The sequence below is a fragment of the Myodes glareolus genome, chromosome 15 (assembly GCF_982192425.1).
Source record: "Myodes glareolus chromosome 15, mMyoGla1.1, whole genome shotgun sequence".
Lineage (NCBI taxonomy): Eukaryota > Metazoa > Chordata > Mammalia > Rodentia > Cricetidae > Myodes > Myodes glareolus.
Genome location: NC_142040.1, coordinates 6,452,206 through 6,467,453, shown reverse-complemented (window position 1 = coordinate 6,467,453; position 15,248 = coordinate 6,452,206). Strand labels below are relative to the sequence as shown.

The 15,248-nt window shown below is 35.4% G+C and overlaps 1 protein-coding gene and 1 non-coding gene across 23 annotated transcripts in view; one reads left to right on the top strand and one right to left on the bottom strand.

The window, feature by feature from the left end:
* Positions 1-15,248, bottom strand: part of Arb2a (ARB2 cotranscriptional regulator A) — a 415,675-nt gene that overhangs the window by 157,382 nt on the left and 243,045 nt on the right. The window lies entirely within an intron of this gene.
* Positions 14,067-14,169, top strand: LOC125394140 (small Cajal body-specific RNA 14). Its single transcript, XR_007230119.1, has one exon.

The following is a 15,248-nucleotide window of genomic DNA, read 5'->3' as shown; positions in this document are numbered from 1 at the left end:
CGGCAATGATATAATAAAGAGTCAGTAGTTCACTAATTTAGAAAGTCAATTATATGTCACTGCTTCATATCGGATTAATTACTTCATTTCCATTTTCAGAATTTTAAAACCGTTCATGAGAGGTGCCAGATTGACAGCAGTGCAAGCAGAGATTCTTACACCAGTTTTTGCAGAGTTAATAATATAAAAAGCAATATACGAAAATAAAATTGCACAGATTTTATATGATGACATTGAAGATGCACTGTAGATATAAATGACCAAGAGAGAAGCTTTCAGAGAAAAAAAAATCACCAAACACACAATGGCATGCAAGGAAAGCAGCACATTGCTAGACAGCTTCTAAACTGCTCTTCTAGGGGTAAATATATGAAGCAAATGTGGCGATACAGCAACAAAATCTCACTGTGATTGAAGAAGAGAGTGAATGGCATTCTAGAAGAGTTAAAAAAAACTGAATTAAAAAAAGGGTAAAAGTGGCTTTCTGAAGGGAAGGTTCATGACAACCAGAAAAATACCAAAATGGAGAAAAGCTAGAAACTGTGAAAGACCATGCACAGGAAACTATGCAGGAAGTAATACAGCGCTCCTAGAGTCTTACTCCTTACCCATTCTAATAGAGCTCAGCTTGCCACTCCTCACTGTGGGTGTCAGGATGAAATCCACCATACTACTTTCTGTCACTGAGTTGTCAGGCAAAGGAGAGCTTCTCTAATCCTATCTCTTCCCACACAGCCGTCAGCATACACTATCGTCTATGAGTCCCATTCCTTAAACAAAAAGGACAATAAACTTAGTGCTGAATTTTCCAGTAATTGAATTAAAATTTCTTGAAGGTAATTTAAGGTTGAAGTCACTTTTTATTAGCTGAGAGTGGTTGGCTTAGAACCTACTGTTTTAAAATTTGCATTCATGAATGTAGTGTAATGATGTCTCCAATAGTCTAATGAATTTATAAGTTAACATCATGAGTTGCTAAGACCAATTTAAATATTAATAATGAAATGGCTGCCCCACAACCTCACAAAGAAGAAAAGAATGAAAGACTGTCAAAGACAGAAGAAATTATCCAGTTGTTGTCTGTTCAAAAGAGAAAATAGGAGAAGCAACTTAGATGTGACCTGCAGTGTGACAAGGAATTGTATTAAGATGGAACGCCAAGCTCCCCAAGGTCTGAGGGCTCTGCTCTGCTCCCCAGACTGCCCTAACTGATAGCACACAGTCCAGCACTCCACTTCCCAATAACAGGACAGCTCCACAGTGATTCACTGCTGTGCAAGGTGTGGGTTGACAGCCACCAAAGCAGTTTATACACATAAACCACTTTAATTCTGTGGACTGAATAGCTGTTGTTTTTGTTCTTTTTCTGATCAATTTGGCAGGTCAAGTCAGTCAAATAGTTTCTTCATGTAGACACTGCCTTACTATGGAAATGAACATGGAAACATTCATCTTTGTCAGAAATTATGTCAAATTATTCAAATTTATTGGTGAATTACAGCAAACATCCCAGCTGATGAACATCGCAGTCATATGCTTTTAGAGAACACTTATGCTCTGAAGAGATAACATTACAATGAGCTTTCCCATTCTGAAGCAAGGCGTTTGGGAAAAAGATGTGGTCTGCTGTTCAAGAGAGTAATTTATTCTAATCATAAAACTTCCAAAGATGTCCAGAACTGTGGGAAATACAACAGTCCCCCTTTCTGGAGTGCCGTGCTGTTTCCACGCTCACTCTGCGTTCCTCCTCTTAGAGAAACCCAAGAAGCTGTCGCTAAGACCGTCAGTGCCACCTTCGTCTTCTCCACAGACACTATGAAGCCTTCACATTAACACCGTGCCACTAGCTTGAGGTAATAAACAATTAGCTCCAGCACAGTGTGATGTTCATGTTATTCTCTACCCAGCCAATGTCTCAAAAATGAATGCAAGTAAATCAGGATCTGAAATTAACTTTTTATAGCCAAAAGCAACATCCTGATAGAGGGAGAAAAAAAACCATTATAAATGCGCTGGAATCTGAATACTTGTAGATAGTACCAGAAAATAGCATTTCACATTATAAAATGTTGACTTTAACAAAAGCTGTCCCATACTGATTAATCAGCACTTGATTATGAACTGATGAGGTGTAGCTAGGTGGTAAGTGTTTTCAGTAAGTGACATATCCATTATCAAAGGTCACAGATGAACCTGTATTTGTTAATGTTCTTACGATGCCATATGGAAGAAAAAAGGAAAAAAAAATACACATTTCTCTCTGAACTTCTTATTAAACTTGAGATTATTTTCTTAGAAATTAGAAAAGTTAGTCACTTGTATATTGTGAAATATGTGCTATTCAATACACACTTCAAGAAATCCCTTAGTTGCTGGAGAGACCACTCCTTAGGTAAAATAGCTATTGGGTGAGCCTGAAGAGTGAACTCGAACCCCTGGAGTCCACATTATAGTGGAAGGAGACACCAACTCCATAAAGTTGTCCCTGTGACCTTCACAGACATGCTGGGGCACTCACCCCAGCCAAACCCTATAAATATGCACAATAATACTAATAAATACAATTTTAAATTTTTTAAAAAATTCAAAAGAAACCACTCTTGAAATTAAAATATGAAGAAATGAATCTAAGGCAATGTCCTTATGCATCTTTTTATAGATACTTTAAAATAATTTCTTATTAAAGTACTTATTTAGAAAAACCTAATTTGGGATGCTACAACACTAAGGAACTTTAAACTGTCCACATGTTCATATTCCAATATCCACTAGCATTCTGACAAAATTTAAGTATATTAAGAATCTCTTTTATTGTCACAATACCAAATGCATGTCATAAAACTTTAACATTAAAAAAAGTTTAACATATGCAAGAAAACTTTATTCTAACTACCTATATTAAAAACTCAACATCTTTCACCAATAAAGGATGATTGGAATCTCATACACATAAAATCTGGCCAGAGAAAATATGACATGTCAACATATCACATAATATCCTATAACAGATCAAATTCATCAGTAGTACAGGATGGTATTCCTTTCTATATTCTACTTGTAGGAGAGACTATTGGGAGGGAAAGAAGGTAGAGGGACTTCTACATTTTAAGTAGATGAAACACAAATGACATTTCTGTCTTTTGGGGTTGCAGGTGGTGCCTTGGTCTAAAACCCAAATATTAAAGATTAGAAAGAACATACAGATTCTAAAAGGTGAGTAGAATAAAACTAATTTCTAAAAATAATTCAAGCTGTAACTGTGAATGGAAAATCTCCAGTTAACTGTGTTGCTTCATTCTTTCATGTGGGCGCCACAGTGTTAGCATGTCAGGGTCATGAAAGGTAGCAATCACTGTGCTCGTTTATAGAATTAGTTGAAATTGTGATTAGATAATGCTTAAAATAGTTTCAATGCTGTGAGTCACTATTAAGCACATGCTAACGTAACAAACAGGAAAACTAAAATAAATTCATATAAGCCAAAGTGAAACCACGCTATTTGTGCTCATCATTCAAATCCTTTGTGCATCATTCTCTTGACCTTTATCCAAATGAACCACACTAACTTTTGAAGGCTTTCTCTCACACCCCTTGGCTAGAAGCACAGCTGGCAAGGGATCTAAACCTCATCACTGGACAAACTTGCCCTTCTGGTTTTGCCAAGAATGACATTTCCAGTGGGGAAAAAAAGAAGTTACTGTATGGGACACTTGAGACTGTATTTATTTGTGAGATTCCATAGCTCTCCTTCCTTCTGACTATATATCAGTGTTAGAAATAAAATGAAAGTCACAAAGACTCAAACATCCCACAACTCTCTAAATTCAATTGTTAATTAAAGTAAGAGCAAAGTAATCAGCTGAATATTTTTAATTTCCTGGAGAAAGACATACTGAGGATAAGCAGTGCCCCCTAGTGTCCATAACTACAGACAAGAGGAGCTAAATTGCAAATGTTAGCTATAGTATTAAAATTACATATGTAATGTGTTATAAATTCATCATTATTCCCAATACCTATTTTAAATATGAAGGTACACCAACCATTTACTTAGTATGGATTGGCATAGTAATGTGTTTGAAGATATACACGTGTGTGCAAGCAAATACACCCCCCGACACACACCATTTTATACACACTGACCCAGCCAAGATGACTTAAACATTCCAGGCAACTGGAATGTTCTGAAGGCCCAGTAGATGACTCACTGTGAAGACATCCAATAGGAACTGCTGGGTACACAATACAAGAAGCAGGGCCTAAATGACTAACTGGAATGGCCACGATGAACTGCAAAGGCTTCAAGCCCACCCCAAGATGCAGTTAAATCTGTGGAGTTTTCCTGCTGGTGGTTAGAGCAGCTATACTTTGTCAAGGGTGATATTGAAAATGCTGTAACTTTTACTGTGCATTTTGAATACTTAATGCTGAATATTAAATAAATAAAATATATCTCTTATTGCAAGAATATATAATTGGTATTTTATGGAATTTAAGTTAGGATATATTTTTCTAATGAATTTAATGCATGGAAAAGCTTAAAAGTTGTATTTAAAGGGGAGTAAGGAATGGAAAGGGTGGCACTGTGGTAAAAAGGCAAAGCCAGCTTTTCAGTCTCCGAACTACTTCATTTATCAATAACTTTAAAAACATAACCAATAAATAATGGAAAAAAGTAAAGCACCCAGGCAAATAAAAGCATAACAAAAACAGAGATAACACAGGAGTGACAGATGCTACCTCTCAAAGAAACTCCTGATGGAAAACTAAGAGGAAAAACTATCGCATAATTTTATTTGCAAAAGAAAAAAATGCAAGGCAGAAAAGGTTCAATGCTATTGAAAGCATTCACTGTATAAGAATCCACTTGTGAATTACTTTTCAAAACAGAACAATAATGCACATACTAATAGTTCTACAGTTTAAAAAGCAAGAAGCATAATTATGCTTTTATGAATAGTCTTACGTGCATTTCATTTGCTGTTTTTAGGACAAAGGCAGTGAAAATGCACTATTTTATATGGCCTGAAGAGAATGCCCACAAAAATCTTTAAAAGTGGGTGACCATTTAAATCTTTATCATAATCTCGGCTGACACAGAAACAGACACTTCAGTTACCTAAATGTAGAGAAATGTTATAAAATACCAAATGCTACTTTAAAAAAAAGTTTACCTTTGCTAAGACTATTAGCAATCTCCGGGATTTAAAGAACAACAACAAAGATCCCTTCTCGTTTATAACACCATTTAACTAAAGTTCAGAAGGAAATAAAACAGTAGCAGACAATTTTACATTATTTATATAATTACAGATTTTTGTTGAATTAAAAATTGTAAACCTTCTTACAAAAATCTCTTTAGAAAACGGAATTTTAAAATCATATATCAGCACCAAGAGCCACCTCTTAGGCAGGTGATGGTGAAAAGTGAAACTTGAGCAGGTAGCAAGCACAGAGGCTTCCGTCTGCACAGTAACACTTGAATGCTGGCAACTGCAGTGGCCACGAAGCAAGGGATTTCTTGCAATTTTAAACAAGCTAAAACATTACAATAGACACTTGTTACATCCCTTTACATTTTAAATAAAGTTTTACTTTCGCAGGCATTTACAGTTTCCATTTTTCATTCAACTATCATTGTTGATTTTCAAGTGATGTGAGAATTCTAAAAACCATATTAGCTGCCTATATTAAATCTGCAGTACCCAAGAATAAAGAGTCAGCTTCCATAGGCTAATATCACTAAGACATGCTTTTGAAGACAAACATTAAGAGCTTCTTATTTACCCCAGAACAGTTTTGTATCATATTGGTTTAAGAGACGTATGATGAAATACTCATATTCATGATATTCCTGCTGTAGAAAAAGGGAAAGGCAAGCAGGCCCGCGCCTGTTGTGTGAAGAGAACCGGCAGGTCTGCGGGGCGTGCAGTTAGCTTCTTACACAGTGTGTAGAAAGTGATCTAGAAGTCTCAGTGTTCCTCAAAGGCTAAGAGAAGCAGAAAGGAAAATGTCCACGGTCCATATGCTCACTCTGCTAACTGCATTCCCAGCCCAGGACTACAGTTTTTTTCTTTCGGTATGATTTTTTTGGCATGTGGGTTAGAAACAACTACCAATGAGAGGAGTCTTATAAAATTCTTCTAAGTGGAAAAATAGTACAACATATAAATAATTTCAAAAGAAGGCATTTCCTTATTATACTTACATTTATCTAAATTTCTAATTATTACTCAATTATCCATATACATATGGGTACAGATTATTTGATAAGAATTTCCATACACTTAAATGAATAATAACTATGAAACAAATAACTGAGCAAAATAAAATCAACAACTCTTAATATGACAAGAGCCTCATTCATGAAGTTTAAACTATAGGAAATTTTCACAGACGATTCCAAACTGGAAAGAACAAATAGGGTGTAAAGCACTTATGGATCTTTGGATAGTATTTCTTTACTAACAGACATTACACAGCATTCTGACCACCTCAAATTTACCAACAAAGTTACAGTTTGCTTACAAATGTCAAGGGGTAAGAAATAGTAATAAAAATAGAGTAAAATATTATACTATTCAGAAATTATGCAATATTTGTGTTTTTGAATTAAATTTTTAAGTTACCACACAATGTAATAGGTTTTGTTATATCATATTCATATATGAGTACATGTACACACACACACACACTCACACACACACACTATGCTTTGTTCTTAGTGCCCATCCCTTTCTCTGGAGCCTCCTCATCCAGTCTCTGCTATTATATATATTTTTAGCCTAATAATTTCACAGAAACTATAGTATATCTTTTTAAACTGAGATTTTTAATGTTTGATATTTCTTATGACTTAAAACTGGAACTTTCACATATAATTCCCAATAAATCTAAGTTTTAAACATCAAATATAGTAATATCTTTCCAATTTAGGTTCACAAAGAAATTAATAATGTGGTTTAAATCTCGGAAGAAGCAAGAAAGCAATTTTGAGCAAATTATTTGACAAAATCTCCTTGGTTCATGTACATACTTGCAGCTCTCTGTACTGCAATGGATCACTTGGATTTGAGGGTTACAGGGAATCTCCTGCAGCCCACAAAGTTGTTGGTCGTACACAGCCATTTTTCCTTTAGCATAGCTAAGGAGAAGTACGCCCCAGCATTAGAATTAGCTTGTTTGATCACACATTAAACACATAGACTCTTCAGACTTCAGAGGTAAGAGACCCCTCCCACTCGTGGCATATTTCGTGTAGAGAGACGCTCCAGCCATACGTGCATCCATCCAGTCATGCACATTTCATCACAGAGACAAGGGAATTATACAGGATGATGCACGTTCCATTTTATTCAGTAAAAATGTACAAACACACAAATACTTCATCATTGCAATTCTGAGACCTGCAATTGCACCTGAGATGCCTAGAATAAGAAAGCTGCAAGGTCATTCCTGTTGCCACAAAGCAGTTCAGTTCTGAAGACCTGTTTAGAAGAGGTGGTTTTCCAGTCTAATATTTTTATGTCTTTTCATTTGAATTTTCATAAAAATTTTCCTCAAACTACCAAACAATATTAATGATCAAATGATTAAATGATCAAAGCACCATTACGCTACTTTATAAATCCCTTTTTATACTTTACGACTCATGTGCAACAGAATGATTAATAATTTAAAGCATTCTTATTAAGCTCCAATTACACATAAACCTTATTTTTCAATATAAGTTCACATTTCCTAAAATATGTTGTTTACATGAGCAGTAATTCTAATTATGGATATTGACTGGATAGGTCATGGAATTCATGTATATGTTTCTTTAATGCTATAGTTTTTATAGGGCATTTTAAAATAATATATGACATTAACAATTTAACAATGGGATCTTTAACATTTTATCCTCAAAGTGTTCAAAACAATTATTAAAGGAGAATTATTATGGCTGAGTGATATTACTGAGGGAAATATTGACACCATGTTTTTATCTTTAAGTTTTCAATTTCAATTATTTTAACCAAATATAGAAACAATGAGCCATTTAATGAAAATAAAACATCATAAAGTTATCTTGAGTTTAGTAGGTACTGTTAAGCATGCTTTCTAAAATCATTAGGGACTTTCAGCATCAGAGTTCATTAGAATTCAGCATCAACAGCCAAAGAATGAAGTTGAGCCATGACACATTTCTAAATTTGCCCAAACTAACCTTCCATATAAGTCAGTGGACTCTGATGAGACAGTGGGGTCTGGAGGGGCACAGTGCCCAACTCTGACAGAGGCAAACATTTGTCTGCTCAGTTCCTCAATCCATTAGAAATTGGTTAGAAAGTAATGGGTAGTTTTTGGAAATTGACTATATAGACAAACATGTTGCTAGGCAGACAATATAAATGTTAATTTAAGGACTTGCAAATAACAAAAATTACTAGGTAATATAATGTTCACTGCTCCATTTTTCACAGGTTTGCTTGGGAACTTAATCTCAAATTGAGGCTTCCGTGGTAAAGTTATGATATGAAACCTATCCTATCAAAAACTGATCTATGGGTCCTCTTCAGTATGTCTGCCAGGGTTACACGGTCCATGCCAACAGTGCCAAGGCTGCTAAGCAGTGTCAGGAGAGTCACTGAAGAGCGCAGACTCACAGTGGAACAAACAGGGGCTCTTATCTTCCTAAATGCATAAAGCAACACACACTTCACTCAAACTAAGACAGAGGGTATTGATCTGCAAATACTAGGAAATTTTAGTTTATGGTCATCTTTGGGACCATCTTTAAAGATAATGGCTTTAATGTGGAACCAAAGTACACTGACAAACAAAAATAGCACACGATAACTGGTATACATTCTGACAATTTTCTTTTTCAAACATAATCTAGTTCACAGTGCAAACTACAAAAACTTTCAAACTCGGAGAAGGAAAGCAGTCTTATCCTCATAAAATACAACAAAAGAAAAAAGAAATAAAAAGGCCTACATGTCTCTGAATAAAACTGAGACACCTGCAGTTAAGTTTTACTTCTCCCCAGAAAGTTTGGGATGAACCCCCTGTAACACTGCCTTCCAAGAAAAGACAAAGTGGTCAATGCAAGAGCACAACAGGCAGCCTTGGACAGGGCAATCAATGCAAGAAAGAACCTTGCCCAGGGCCTTATGCAAATAGAAGCACAGCCTCAACCTAGGGAGGAGCATGCGCAAAAGATCAATTGGAGCTAAAGCCCTCGCAGCTATCTCAGCTGCAGACAGTAAATACATACTGATGAACAGCTCACATTTCCCGTGAATTCTTAAAACGGGTTCCATCTTAACAGCCAGTTTAAAACTCTCCATGGGATCTGGAGTTCAGCACAGAGGAAGAAATATTAGGGAGAAAGTTTATGTCAGTAAAAAAAAAATTCTTATTTCTTAAAAATTGGTAGAGCTGAATTCTACTAACACGTCAGAAGGCTAAGTTTTAAGTGTACTCTCATTCGTGAGTAGTTAATAGAAGTCTAAGGAGCACATGCAATCTTAGGCTGTTCTTGAACAAAAACAAAAGAAAGAAATGTAGGAAAAATAATGCAAGGTATATAATTAGTTATTCTCAGATTAAAAACTCAATTATCAATTTTGTGCTTGAATTTGAAGTAGGAACAGTTTTTCTTTTAAAGTTAATGTCTCTGTCTCCAAAAATCAGTCTAAATTCTGATTAGGATGCATGCCAATTTTGAAAATTACTTAACAGACAATGTTAATACACAAAACTCTACCTGTGCAAAACGGTTCTAAAGTCTGGTCATGCAAGGGGAACTACAAATGCCTCATGGTAAGTCTTCAGAGGAGAATTTGAGCGCAATTTTTTTCTCCCAATATATTAAATTCTTTTGTATCTCAACTGTACCTTATTTTAAAAAGCTTTTCATAAGTTAAAAGTATTTAAACATGAATTATAATGTCTTAAACTATAACATAAACATTAACAAGCAAAAAGATCTAGCAAACAAATGCCAGCACTTTTGTCTTCTACTCAGAGACAGTTTTATCAGACACTCAACAAACACGTCTAAGTTTAAATATAACTATAGAATTATTCTTTTTCCTTTTAGCTAGTAACTAACAATTTCCTAACTCAAACATCATATAAAATATGAACATTATGGCTCACTCGTAAAGTCTGTGAGTTTAGGCTGCTAATTAGCAGTTTAAAAGAGAGCAGACATCTTACAACACTGTCATAGTTGAAGGGAGCTAGGTGGGGAAGCCAAGCACACTTTGTGTTTCATTTCCAGGAATTGGTGACACCCTAGGTCTCCTGTAAAGAGTTTTTCTAATGCACAGCTATTGTGCCAGTGAAATGTTAGATCTTCTTACTTAAAGTTTTACAAAAACTTTAGTATTTTTTAAGGGAAAAGTATGGAGATTAAAAAAAAATCAAAGCAATTATCAAACTCTTTTATTGCTTTTCGAGTATTAGATAGCATGTAAAGTATTTCCAAGTCATAAAGCTGAAAGCAGTAGGTTAATTACAGACACTCAAATGCTCCCTTTCTCCCAGCTGAATTTTAATATAGTTGTGGGCAGTCCAGAGCTCAGAGTAAAGTGTAGCTGACTATTCATGGTATATAATACAGAAAGCATCAACCATGGATTTCTTTTTATTATAATCATGTTTTCTTATCTGTATAGATGAAAAAGAGAAATTATCTTAGCACATAGTCATATGATATATATTTTCACTGTAATAGGAATCAAATTACATCCTACCTAATATAAATTTTCATAACATGTATAGTCCTTGCTTTTAAAAACACATTCAAATTTAAAAAGTAGCTGTCAGATATGTTTAGTTTCCTGAAGTTCTTTATAATCATAAAGGAAGATTTTTTTTTTAAAATGGGGGTGGTTCCTTCATAAATCACAATAACCTAATTTATTGAAAACTTACTTCATAAAGTTATTTAAAACATAAAAAGAAAGTGTGCCTTTTGAGTAAATTCATGGGCTTGGATTTTAGTCATGGCTTTGACCTCTTGCAAATTTTCTAAGTTCTTTAACCTTTTGAAATCCTAGTCTACAAAAAAGAGTATTAATACCTACCTCTTAAGAGTTTTAAACTTAGGATGAAAATGATCTGCTAAGTGATGCCTAGTGAACAGATCTACTCTATCCTAATCTTGCATTCACTTGGAACAGTAGTAGAGCATAGTGGTTATGAGGATGGGCTGTCAAGCTAGAGAATCAAAGTTTAAATTCTGATTCCAAGATTTAATACTTGCATGATTTTAAATAAGCTTTTTAACATATCATTTGTGTTCATTTCCTTATACGGAAGTGAAACTGACACCAGTTTCTACATCATTGGTTGTTAGAGAGACTCATAAATTAATATTTCTAGAGCGCTGGAAATTATGCCTAATACTCGGCAAATAATACATTTTGTAGCTATTAGTCACACTCATCAATAATATTGTGGCAAATACTGATAGTAGAGATTGTTTTAACAGAATCAATTCTACTTAATTGGTATTAGAAGATAAGTATTAAATCTGGCCAGAAATGGTAAATTTAGACAGCTGTCTGTTTAAAGAAAAAATAAGCTACAAAGAAGAATTCATTATGGGACTAAGACAATCCATTCTTTTCTAGATCTTTCTTTTTTCTTATTTAAATTAAATTCCTCCATCAAAACAGATTTAATATTGAAATATAACTAATATATGAGTTATTATTATAAAATTCTTTATCCTTCATCTTTATTAGTTTGGGTAATTGATTAGGTAAAGCCTTGCTTGGAAGTCATATATATGCATAAAAAATTAAGAAATTACAAAAAAGAAATTACCCTGTATTAAACTGAGAAATGTAGAATTCTGAAGGACATGAAAATCCAGAACTTATTTTAAGGATAAGTCACAACGGTTAGAAAAGCAGGAATAAATTAAACCCAAAAGTAGTAGAAAATTCCAAAGTAAAAAACCAGAACATTAACTGTCAGCACAGATCAAATGTGAGTTACACAAGGAGTACAAGGATGGTTCAAATATACACAAACCAGTAGATGTGATATGTTAAATCAAGATAATAAAGGGCAAAAACATAATGATTATCTAAATAGACACATGAAAAACATTGAACAAACATATTATCCCTTCATAATAAAGATTCCAAACAGAAACATCTTTTCTTTTATTATAATATAATGATATAGTACAATATAATTATCTCATTTATCCCTCCTTTCCCTTTCATTACTACATCCCTACCTGACACCCTTCCTTACAACCCCCTCTACCCTTCTTACAACCCCCCTACCCTCCTTACAACCCCCCTACCCTCCTTACAACCCCCCTATCCTCCTTACAACCCCTCTACCCTCCTTACAACCCCCTCTACCCTCCTTACAACCCCCTCTACCCTCCTTACAACCCCTCTACCCTCCTTACACCCCCCTCTACCCTCCTTACAACCCCCTCTACCCTCCTTACAACCCCTCTACCCTCCTTACAACCCCTCTACTCTCCTTACAACCCCCTCTACCCTCCTTACATTTCCCTCTTATACATCCCTCCTTATAGTCACCTTTACATTTTCCCCTTATACCCTTCCTTACTCTGTTTCAAAATCATGGTCTCTTTTTTCACTAATTGTTGTTATATGTTTATACACATGTATTCCTCAGAATAACCTGCTCAGTCTGAAGGAGCTGCTTAGCAAACTTTTCCATCGGGATTGGGTTACACAATTCTATATACTCATTGGCTGTTGTTTTCTGTAATGGTCTCCTTTTTTTTTTTTTTGGCTTGCAAAGAGAACTTTCCCTGATAAGGGATGAGAACACTTGCCTGTGGGTATAAGAAAAAATATTTAGAGTGTGATTAGAGATGAATTACAGAACATCTGCCCTGCTCAGCCTTATAGACCAGGCAGTGCTGACACACACCTTTAATCCCAGTAGCCACACTAGCTTACTATGGAAACAGGGCAGTAGTGGTGCAGGCTTTAATCCCAGCCCTGGAGAGGAATATAAGACAGGAGGAGACATCTCTCAGGCACAGTCTCATTCTGAGATTACTGGAGGCAGGATCACCATTTCGGACTGAGGTAGAGGTAAGAGCCAGTGGCTGGTTATTTTGCTTTTCTGACCTTCAGGTTGAATCCCAATTTCTGTCTCTGGGTTTTTATTATTTGTGCTACATGTGGGTATGAGGACAAATATTTAGAGTGTAATTAGAGACTATGCTGGTGCAATAAGGTGGTAGTTATAGATTTTTCTCCAAGATACAAGACTTCATTCCATCCCCAGGCATGGCTTCCTTCTTGTTGACCATGCATTAAGTTGAATTTTAGAAACCTAAAGATTACTGCCATTGTATGAGTGGCACTACTGTCCCTTTAGGATAACCATGCCATGTTGGTTTTGTTGTAGTTCATAGGATCAGGTATGGGAGGGCTCCTGGGAGTCTTCTGGTGCCATGAAAACTAGTTCACAGGACAAAGCATTCAGGGCCGTCCCAGCACAGAGGCCTCTGGGCCCTATGTGTGAAGTGCGCAGTGTCTTCAGCAATAAGGATTTACCTGGAAGGAAGATATCTTAACAATGAAAGTTACATATGATCAGGACTAGAAAGCAAACTAAGACAGTACTTACAAAAAAATGAAGAAAATACAGACATGTACAAAAATACACACTCATAGATTACAACAATCAATACTGTTAAAAATGTCTATTCTATCCAAAACAGTCTACAAAGTCAATGCTATTTCCTGCCGAAAGAACATCAATGATGTTCTTAACAGAACTAGAAAGTAAATAATCACAAAAATTGTAAGGAACCAAAAGCAAATGAACAAAAAACTTCCAAATAGCTAATACCATTTTTTGGTCAAACAAGCGAGGCAGAAGGCCTTGTACTACCTGACTTAAAAATACAGAAAAAGCTATGGCAGTCAAAATAGCGTGGTTATAAGGACAAATGTCTGTACACTATTGTTAGAGTTTATGCTAGTTTATTAAATTAGTAGTCATAAATTTTCCCCATAATCTGCAACAGAGGGAGACCACTACAAAAAAAATACAACCACGTGACTGTGCTGTGGTCATAGACGGTCACATACATCAAAAGAGTTGGTTCCTGCCGACAGTCTGTATAGTTATCAGATTTTCTGTGCGATGGCTCCATACATTAAAAAAAAATACAACCAACCAAAATGCAGAATTGTAGAGTCCAGTCACAAAGGACACATCTATAAAGCAACCCTTATACTATACCCAAGGCTCATAGACCCTGCAGAACAGGGGGTGGGAATAATATAAGAACCAGAGTACAGGGAGTTTGCTGTGAGATAATGTCGCCTAGCATCAAGAGAAGCAACACCCAAAAAGTCTCTCCAACATGGCTGAACAAATGCAAGTGAAAAAAGATGACACCAAACACATGACAAACTGGATATAGGGAAAAGTCCACATGGCCTCAACCCTACACAAATCGTAATTTTTTTCTGGTAAGAATATATAATCAACACAGATTTTAAAAATTAATTGTTCTTTATGCTGTATAAATATTCTTCTTTTATAAAGTGCAAATGCTGAGAACTTGAGAAATAATAGTCTTCCCCCAGTAAAGAGCACACTAAACAGTTATCCAATGGTGAATGGTTGGCCCTGAAACCATAAGTATGAGTAACATTACACAAATGCAGTGAGTTATATAGGAACATATACATACACATACAAATAGTTATATGCATGCAATAAAAATTAGTGAAAAAAGATGCCAAAACAGAGAACAGGTAAGGGTAAATGGGAAGGTACAAGGGAAGGGAAGGGAAGAGAGAAATGTAATCAAAATATAAATCTCAAAATAAAATACACCCAAAATAAGTAGATGTAAAAGGCAAAAACAAAACAAAAACAAAAACAAAAACAAAAAAAAAAACAAAACCAACAACAACCAAAAAACCTGTTCAGGCGGTAGAGATGGGCAAGGGATCTTCTGGAGCAGGCACGAGCAGTGCAGGAGACATATGCACACTGAGACCCCCGCAGTATGGAGACATAGCAGTGTGAAGACAGTCTCTAGGAGAGGAAAGGACTACCTCCTAATAATACACAATATATATTAAGAGTTCACGTGAATTTACAATAAGAAATAATTAACCTTATTTTAAAATAGACAACACACATGAATAGAAATTTGGAGTGAGGGGAACACCCATCCATTGTTGGTGGGAATGCAAACTTGTGCAGCCACTGTGGAAATCAGT